We start from the raw sequence: 9,620 nt of genomic DNA, 5'->3' as shown, positions 1-9,620 counted from the left end.
CGTGGGCTATAACACAATGGACCGTGTGACAAAGAAGAAAGGAGAGAAAGAAGAGGAAGAAAATGCAACTACCTGTAACATTACGTGATAGTCACTGGTAAGTATCACTTGACAATTCAAGTGAAAAAGGATTCCTTTATTAAAGGGTTCTCAGTCGCCTCAGGATCATGAAATACTAGGGTAAATGATATGAGAATGGGTAAGAAGCACCACTAAAGGAAATATGAGATGCAGGACATATATCTATAAACCCCTGAACTACATGATAGAAATAAAAAGAAGAAAAAAGAAAAAAAAGAAGAAAGAAGAAGAACACATAGAATGCGGAAAGAGAATGGGTACAACTACCTGAGTTACTGCAGGGAGGCCCCTGGTTGGTATTGTGAGGGTTAGTGGAATTCCTTCACTGAAGGGTTCTCAGTTGCCTCAGGTTCGTGAAAAATGCTATAGACAAATAATGCCCGGAGAAAAGGGGTTCATATACAGCGAATAATGGTAATACAAGGTACATGTGTCACATGTAATAGTATATATATATATATATTGTACTAAGCTCTACACCAGAAATAGAAAGTAGTCCCTCTGCCTTCTGTCTAGGTGCCCTGAGTTATGTCCTGTAAACTGTCACAGGGACCCAGACACACATGTGTAGTAGGGGAATATCCCTGCTGAGATGCCAGTGCTAGAGCACTCGTTTGCTGTGGAGTTGAACGCTATGTGAGCAGTTCTTACCTTCAATGAGCAGAAGTCTCTTTTTTCAGATTTCAATATCTCTGTGGGTATCTGGCAGAAATATGGAATACTCTTTACTGCTAAGACCCTGTACACCACTCCCACTAAAGGGGGCTTTACACGCTGCGACATCGCTAATGCGGAGTCGTTGGGGTCACGGAATTTGTGACGCACATCCGGCCGCATTAGCGATGTTGCTGCGTGTGACACCGATGAGCGATTTTGCATCGCTGCAAAAACGTGCAAAATCGCTCATCGGTGACATGGGTCTCCATTCTCGATTATCGTTACTGCAGCAGTAACGATGTAGTTCGTCGCTCCTGCGGCAGCACACATCGCTCCGTGTGACACCGCAGAAACGAGGAACCTCTTCTTACCTGCCTCCCAGCCGCTATGAGGAAGGAAGGAGGTGGGCGGGATGTTCCGGCCACTCATCTCCGCCCCTCCGCTGCTATTGGGCGGTCGCTCAGTGACGTCGCTGTGACGCCGCACGGACCGCCCCCTTAGAAAGGAGGCGGTTCGCCGGTCACAGCGACGTCGCCGGGCAGGTAAGTATGTGTGACGGGTCTGGTCGGTGTTGTGCAGCATGGGCAGCGATTTGCCCGTGTCGCGCAACAGATGGGGGCGGGTATCCACACTAGCGATATCGGGACCGATATCGCAGTGTGTAAAGTAGCCTTTAATAAACTGTGTAAAGGATTTTAAGTAAAAATCCACAATAAACCAGCGCTAGATGGGTTTTTATAATTTTATTAATAGACCACAAATAAAAAATTTTTTGCTATCCTTGTTTCAAGACAGAGTATTTGATAATATACAATACACTGATTATTACTAAAACCAAGGACCACATAAAACAAGGACCACATAAAATAAAAAATGAAAGTAATGAGAATAAAATTCTTTTGTATAACCAATTAACTTCGAGGTGATACAATATTCACATTGATTTAGTTTTACCAGTCTAATGTAATGCCCCGGCCGGTGGCATCTATTTTGTTTGGTTAATAATTTAGACTTATACAATGAAAGATGTACTATACCACCCCTGGCTAACTTACAAGTTTTAAGTTGTACAATATAAGTTTGCGACGTTATATTCGCCCCCAGGGCCTGGGGGAATAAACCTCACAACAAGTTGACCGCAAAAAACACCCCGGATTTCTCCGTTGATTAGGCTGGAACCGCTATGTACAGGATTGACCTGTTAGACTTCCAGAGCGGACGTTTTGAGGCCAGTGGCCGCGACTAGTGCTGGCTCTGGGGGAGATGTATGGTTACCGACATCCCTCTTTACAGAGCCTTTATAACACTTCACAAGGCCACAAACCAGCCGGTCCCGTATTCTCCCAAATGTACTTTCGAAATCAAGCAGTACGAAGCCACTGAAAGCACCAAGATGTTGGCTGCGGACAACAATAAGATCAGCGGTAACTACTCAGCCTCTCCAGCGGGCAGTCCAGACCGTATCCAGTGTCAGCTGACTGATTCCACACAGGAGGAAGTTGCTTGGCAGGTTAGCACCACACAAGGCTCCGATCCGCTTCCAAACGAGCAATGCAGAACCGCTGGAGGTACCAATGTATCCTGGTTGCAGACAAAGGAAATGTCAGCGGTAACCTCTCAACCTCTCCAGCAGGCAATCCGTACCGTGTCCAGTGGAAGCCGGTTGATTCCACACGAGGGAGAGATTACTTGGCAGGTTATCACCGCACAGGTGAGGTAGGCAAAAACAGAGTCCTGATCCGACGCGCGTTTCGGGGGCGTGTAACGGCCCCCTTCCTCAAGGATAACTCAGCTGTTGCCTAGAGCACTATTTATGCATATATTTAATTGGTTATAATTTGCATAAAATTAAACAATGTTTAAATTCAACCAACATTCAATGACCACTACATATATCAATTTGTGAAAGACCGTTCATAATAGCCATATAATATAATTATGTGCAAAGGTTTTTCTAAAGGTTTTTCTAAAAAGACCTATATATAGCCTTGCTTGTATCATCATATACTGGGAAGACAATGTGTATATATGCATATGCTTTTTTTCAACAATAAATTTAACAAAAGGACATCATAAAGGTGTAATATAAATTTGCTATAATATGAAAAGCCCCTTATATCTACATCAACCTTGGGCAAGTGAAGCACCAATTTTAATATATATTATGCATATATACACATATATCTCCATGACAATCGCTTTATTTTTTTTTTTTTTTTTTTTTTCCTTCTCTCCGTATTATTATCAGTACCTATTACTCCTCTACCTATAAAAATATAAATTAATTAAAAGCAAACAGTTCTATATCATTATTGAGTCCATATGGTTTCAAGGTGTTCAATTCAAAAATCCATTGGCTTTCTGCTCGTGACATTTTTTTAATGAAATCGCCACCTCTCCAATCCTTAGTTATTTTTTGTACGCCCCATACTTGGGATCCTTTAAAGGACCCTCCATGTTTTAACACATAATGTCTGGATAGGGGGTGCTTAGTACATTTATTTTTAACACTTCTAATGTGCTCACCCACCCTTTTCCATAGGGGTCTAATAGTTCTCCCAATGTATTTTTTCTGACAGGGACATTGAATGCAATATACTACTCCCTTTGATTGACATGTAATAAATTCTCTAATCATGACTTCTGACTGCCCCTGTAAGAAGGATTTCCGTGAAATATTTTTTGTATTCTTACATACTATACAGCTTTTGCATGGAAAAAAACCTTTCAGGCCAAATAATCCTCCCTTATTAGGTGCTGTAAGATTACGTATGGTGGGTGCCACTAAATTGCCAATATTGTTTGCCTTCCTATATATGAATATAACGTCGCAAACTTATATTGTACAACTTAAAACTTGTAAGTTAGCCAGGGGTGGTATAGTACATCTTTCATTGTATAAGTCTAAATTATTAACCAAACAAAATATATGCCACCGGCCGGGGCATTACATTAGACTGGTAAAACTAAATCAATGTGAATATTGTATCACCTCGAAGTTAATTGGTTATACAAAATAATTTTATTCTCATTACTTTCATTTTTTATTTTATGTGGTCCTTGTTTTATGTGGTCCTTGGTTTTAGTAAAAATCAGTGTATTGTATATTATCAAATACTCTGTCTTGAAACAAGGATAGCAAAAAATTTTTTATTTGTGGTCTATTAATAAAATTATAAAAACCCATCTAGCGCTGGTTTATTGTGGATTTTTACTTAAAATCCTTTACACAGTTTATTAAAGGCTACTTTACACACTGCGATATCGGTCCCGATATCGCTAGTGTGGATACCCGCCCCCATCTGTTGCGCGACACGGGCAAATCGCTGCCCATGCTGCACAACACCGACCAGACCCGTCACACATACTTACCTGCCCGGCGACGTCGCTGTGACCGGCGAACCGCCTCCTTTCTAAGGGGGCGGTCCGTGCGGCGTCACAGCGACATCACTGAGCGACCGCCCAATAGCAGCGGAGGGGCGGAGATGAGTGGCCGGAACATCCCGCCCACCTCCTTCCTTCCTCATAGCGGCTGGGAGGCAGGTAAGGAGAGGTTCCTCGTTTCTGCGGTGTCACACGGAGCGATGTGTGCTGCCGCAGGAGCGACGAACTACATCGTTACTGCTGCAGTAACGATAATCGAGAATGGAGACCCATGTCACCGATGAGCGATTTTGCACGTTTTTGCAGCGATGCAAAATCGCTCATCGGTGTCACACGCAGCAACATCGCTAATGCGGCCGGATGTGCGTCACAAATTCCGTGACCCCAACGACTCCGCATTAGCGATGTCGCAGCGTGTAAAGCCCCCTTTAGTGGGAGTGGTGTACAGGGTCTAAGCAGTAAAGAGTATTCCATATTTCTGCCAGATACCCACAGAGATATTGAAATCTGAAAAAAGAGACTTCTGCTCATTGAAGGTAAGAACTGCTCACATAGCGTTCAACTCCACAGCAAACGAGTGCTCTAGCACTGGCATCTCAGCAGGGATATTCCCCTACTACACATGTGTGTCTGGGTCCCTGTGACAGTTTACAGGACATAACTCAGGGCACCTAGACAGAAGGCAGAGGGACTACTTTCTATTTCTGGTGTAGAGCTTAGTACAATATATATATATATACTATTACATGTGACACATGTACCTTGTATTACCATTATTCGCTGTATATGAACCCCTTTTCTCCGGGCATTATTTGTCTATAGCATTTTTCACGAACCTGAGGCAACTGAGAACCCTTCAGTGAAGGAATTCCACTAACCCTCACAATACCAACCAGGGGCCTCCCTGCAGTAACTCAGGTAGTTGTACCCATTCTCTTTCCGCATTCTATGTGTTCTTCTTCTTTCTTCTTTTTTTTCTTTTTTCTTCTTTTTATTTCTATCATGTAGTTCAGGGGTTTATAGATATATGTCCTGCATCTCATATTTCCTTTAGTGGTGCTTCTTACCCATTCTCATATCATTTACCCTAGTATTTCATGATCCTGAGGCGACTGAGAACCCTTTAATAAAGGAATCCTTTTTCACTTGAATTGTCAAGTGATACTTACCAGTGACTATCACGTAATGTTACAGGTAGTTGCATTTTCTTCCTCTTCTTTCTCTCCTTTCTTCTTTGTCACACGGTCCATTGTGTTATAGCCCACGTGTCATGATAACACTTGTACCATCTTTTCATTTAGATTCCACCTACAATTATTTACCGATTCCAGTTCTGAAATAGGCTTTCATGATCTACTCACTAGAATTCTCAAGTGCATAAGGTACTGAGACATATACATGTTCACACCATTATAAAGAACAAAGTATAAACATTGAGGTTTTTCTCACACCCATGTTCCTGTGTTCTTTGATATGATATGTGTTCATTTCCTTCACTATATAGGATTGCAAGTTTTCCATTTGTACCTTAATGGCAATGACGCTATACAATTGAACACATATCATCCTGTTATCCATATAGGTGTGTATTTACCTGCTTGACTATTTTTGGTTGTTTGATCCAGAATGTTTCTCCAGATAGGTCATGTGGAAATTTTCTTTCCTCAGTACAAATGTTTTCACTATGGCTTTGGAAAAATTTTTTGTATGTGCATCATGGTCATTTGACCCATTGTACTCTCAAGTAGCAATATATTGTACTGTTATGTTGTACTATGTACTAATTACGTGTTTATATGGTTTTGTAACCCTTTATGATCTTAGATAACTTTATCCTTGATAAAGACCTAAAAACAAGGTCGAAACGTTGGATGAATTATCCTTTTGCACAAATAAAGAATTTTCAGCATTCCAAGAGTTCCTTTCTTACGTTATTGATCACTATAGTGTGCCAGAGCTATTTCTATTGAATTGACTCTTATTTTTTCTGAGCACCTGCTATATACACAGTGACCCAGACATATTCAAGTTTCATTCAGAAGGCAGAGGGAAGCCGTAGCAGCTGAGCCTATATCTTGGCTTGTGAGCATTAGAACAGGCCGGCGATTACAGGGTAACATGAAAAATGTCCAGCTTGCATTATGACTAGAACATGACAATATCCTTTTAAGTACTAACCTATGATGCGTTCCTAAGCAGTTGATGTTATATGTTCTACATTTCATTTTCTGCATACTTTACAAGTAGTAGAATTTGCTTTGATATAGGCAACTGGATTTTCACAATGAAAAGGCAAAGGATAACGCCCGAAAAAGACGCCATACATTATGTCAGTGCCATCACTGACAAACCTGGATTGACCATGAAATACATCAATCCCCTTAAAGGTGAGTTAAAACAAGTTTTAACTAAATTGCCTTAATATTGTCATGCATTAGAATGACTGTCTTAGGTAATGATAAATATTTTCTACAGGAAGAGGAGTGTTTGCTGAAACTGAAATCGAAAAAGGGAGTTTTGTTGCAGAATATCGAGGCGAGCTCACGTATGCACTTACGATGGTAGACAACTACTCGAGATTTATGGTTGTGGTACAAGTCAAAGATCTAATGGCCCATACTGCAGCGAAGGTCTTCCAAGCACACTTATGCAGACCTCATGGCTACTCAGAGAGAGTCCTCACAGATCAAGGCACAGCCTTTGAAGCGGAAATCTTCAAGGACTTCTGCAGCTTTTACCGATGCAGGAAGATGCGCACTACACCCTACCATGCTCAAACCAATGGTTATCAACCTGCTCAGGACTTTACCCCATATTCCAGATGTGGCCTTACAAGTGATTTATAGAGGGGTAACAATACGTTGGGATCACCGGATCTAATCTCCCTTTTTATACACCCTAAAATCTTGTTTGCTTTAGAATAAACAATAACATCATAAAGGTATAGCAGTACCGTTTCAAAGTTTCGGTGTCCCAAGCAGCATTCCATCAGCCTCTGGAAGGTTCCTGGCAAATTGCACAGCTCGAAGGGCATGCTTTTGAACTCGCAGAGACCCATCGGGGTGGCAAAGGCGGTCTTCTCCCGGTCTGCCTCAGCAACGGACACTTGCCAATAGCGACTAGTGAGATCAAGGGTAGAAAAATAATTTGCAGTTCTCAATGCAGCTAGCTATTCCTCAATACAGGGGAGTGGTGCTGTCCTTCTTCTTTAACAGGACCAACGGAGCTGCCCAGAGGCTACAACTGTCACGGATAACCCCAGCCTCCTTCATGTTGCTCAACATGTCCTTGGTACACTGGTAATGTGCAGGTAGTTTTGGCTTATATCTCTCTTTGATGGGTGGGTGTGCACTTGTGGGGATGTAGTGTTTGACCCCTTTTATTCTTCAAAAGTCTAGCGGATGTTTGCTGAAGACTTGCTCGTATTCTTGCACTAGCCTGTAGACCCCCTTCTTGTGATGTGAAGGTGTGGAGTCAGTGCCTACGTGTAATTCCTTACACCACTCCTCTGGCTGACTTGGTGAGCTGTCACTGAATGGGTGGGCTGAAGCAATGGTGGATGCTGCTGTTTGGATAGCATGTGTATCTACTGAGAACAGCTTATCAATGGTGGCAAATCGGAGCAGCTTAATCTCTTGCTCTCCGCAGTTCAACACTCTCATGGGCACTCTTCCCTTCCATATTAATGAATAAAACTATGATGTAAATAGCATATAGATACCCCACAAATGCAGATAAAAGTAGGTTATGGGAAAAGGGGGAATAGAGAAACAGGAAAATAGTGGAATAAAGTATACCTTCCAGGTGGGAGAGGAAATGGCAGCACAGCCAGTGGAGGTGAAGCAAGGGGAGCCTGCAACTAAAGAGTTGAGAGCGTTATCACATGGTGACTGAGCCTGATTGTAACGGGAGCATAGAGGTGCCGATCCTGTCTTACCTGCGTTGGTGTAGAAGTGGGTGTCCTGTGGTGGAGTCAGCTATGTGCAGTGGTGGCCGTGGGTTCTTTTATGTGCGACCGTAGTAATAGCTGCGCCCACTTCCTGTATGGGAGTGGAATGCAGTGAGGGTAATGGAACGCACGCCTGCGCATTTGTGTTTAACGTCGCGCATGTGCAGAACGGAGAAAAGGCTGCGCTCACTTCCTAATGAAAGGGAGTGAGACGCATCTGGGAAGGGAAGGGAAAAGATTAGGGTTTGGGGATGATGAAAGGGCTTTCTACGGGCAAGGATGGCAAAGGGTGGCAGTGACGGAAAGTCAGGCAGCCTGTCCTGTCCTGTCCTGTCCGTCCGTCTTTTTGTATCATGAATTGGAAAGACTGCAAGGGGGAGGGGAGGTGCTTGTGTCCAAAAGGAGGAGTTATTCAGATTCATTGCAGTGGGCGGCGGCTGCAAAAAGCACCATTCTTCTTGTTTTTGCTCTGCAAAACAGCCTTTTCAAGGGTTGGCTTGGGTGACAAAATGTCTTCTGTAGGCGTGGGTTTGTCTCCCTCTCCCTAAGATGTGTCCGGTATAGGCCAGGGTGCCACTCAAGGCCGTAACCAATTCGGGTTATAGCTTCTCGGCCTTTTGGCTAAGATCAAGTGTAGTTTCGGAGGACGCTACCTTGGTCGGTACTGGAAGGTGCCTGGGATTGCACGTCTGCCGGCCTTGAGGAAGTGTGTGCGCCTTCTGGTGACACATAGCCCTCTTGTGCCTGGACGGTTCCCAGGCAACGGGAGGCGATCACCTTTGTTATTTTGAAGTCCTACTGATAAACAGAAAAAAAAAAAAATTAAATCTGTTCTTATCAGTTTAATATCTGATACGTCCCCTCTCTGGGGACCATATATTAAATGGATTTTTAGAACAAGGAGATGGAAAAAATCTTGCTCTGTCCACTCCACGCATTGACCTGGTATTGCAGTACCTCCAGGACCGGTGCACCCCTTCTTAACCCAGTTTCCAAAAGCAGAACTCAATTCACCTGATTCAAATGAGCCCCATTAGTGAATTGAAAGAAAGCAAAAACTTTATATGTACCTCAATTTGGCCAATTCACTTTTCACACTTTCACCCTTTTTTTATCTTTCACACCTTTTACTTGCTTTATTGATGCAAAAAGCTGTGCCAAATAGCAAACTCATCTCCACTCAACTTGACCAACTCTGCTATGTCCCGTGCAGTATCTTATTCTCAGTCTTATCTAGATCATTTGCAATTGAATAGAATAGATCTCTTTTGGCTGCTTATGACTGTGTAAAATATGTAGTTTTACTGGGCTGGGATGAGAGAATCCATTGAAGCATGGTGTAGGGATTGTGGTTCCTGTGTGCTAAGAAAAGAGGCTGGCACCAGCCAGAAAGCCCCATTGCAGCCAATAATCACTTAATAACTTTTTCAACTTGTCATCATATGGGAGGCCTTCCATTCCTTGTAGTAGTCTAGTTGCCCACCTTTGAACTGACTCTAACTTCTGAATGTCCTTTTTAAAATGTGGAGCCCAAAACTGGTTCCCATAT

The 9,620-nt window shown here is 42.8% G+C and overlaps 1 pseudogene; it reads left to right on the top strand.

The window, feature by feature from the left end:
* The first annotated feature begins 8,843 nt into the window (after positions 1-8,843).
* LOC142260576 (U2 spliceosomal RNA) lies at positions 8,844-9,050 on the top strand (annotated as a pseudogene).
* The last annotated feature ends 570 nt before the right edge of the window (positions 9,051-9,620 follow it).

Source organism: Anomaloglossus baeobatrachus, unplaced genomic scaffold, assembly GCF_048569485.1.
Source record: "Anomaloglossus baeobatrachus isolate aAnoBae1 unplaced genomic scaffold, aAnoBae1.hap1 Scaffold_135, whole genome shotgun sequence".
NCBI lineage: Eukaryota > Metazoa > Chordata > Amphibia > Anura > Aromobatidae > Anomaloglossus > Anomaloglossus baeobatrachus.
The sequence above is the reverse complement of the archived record's forward strand: the minus strand, read 5'-3'. Positions and strand labels throughout refer to the sequence as shown.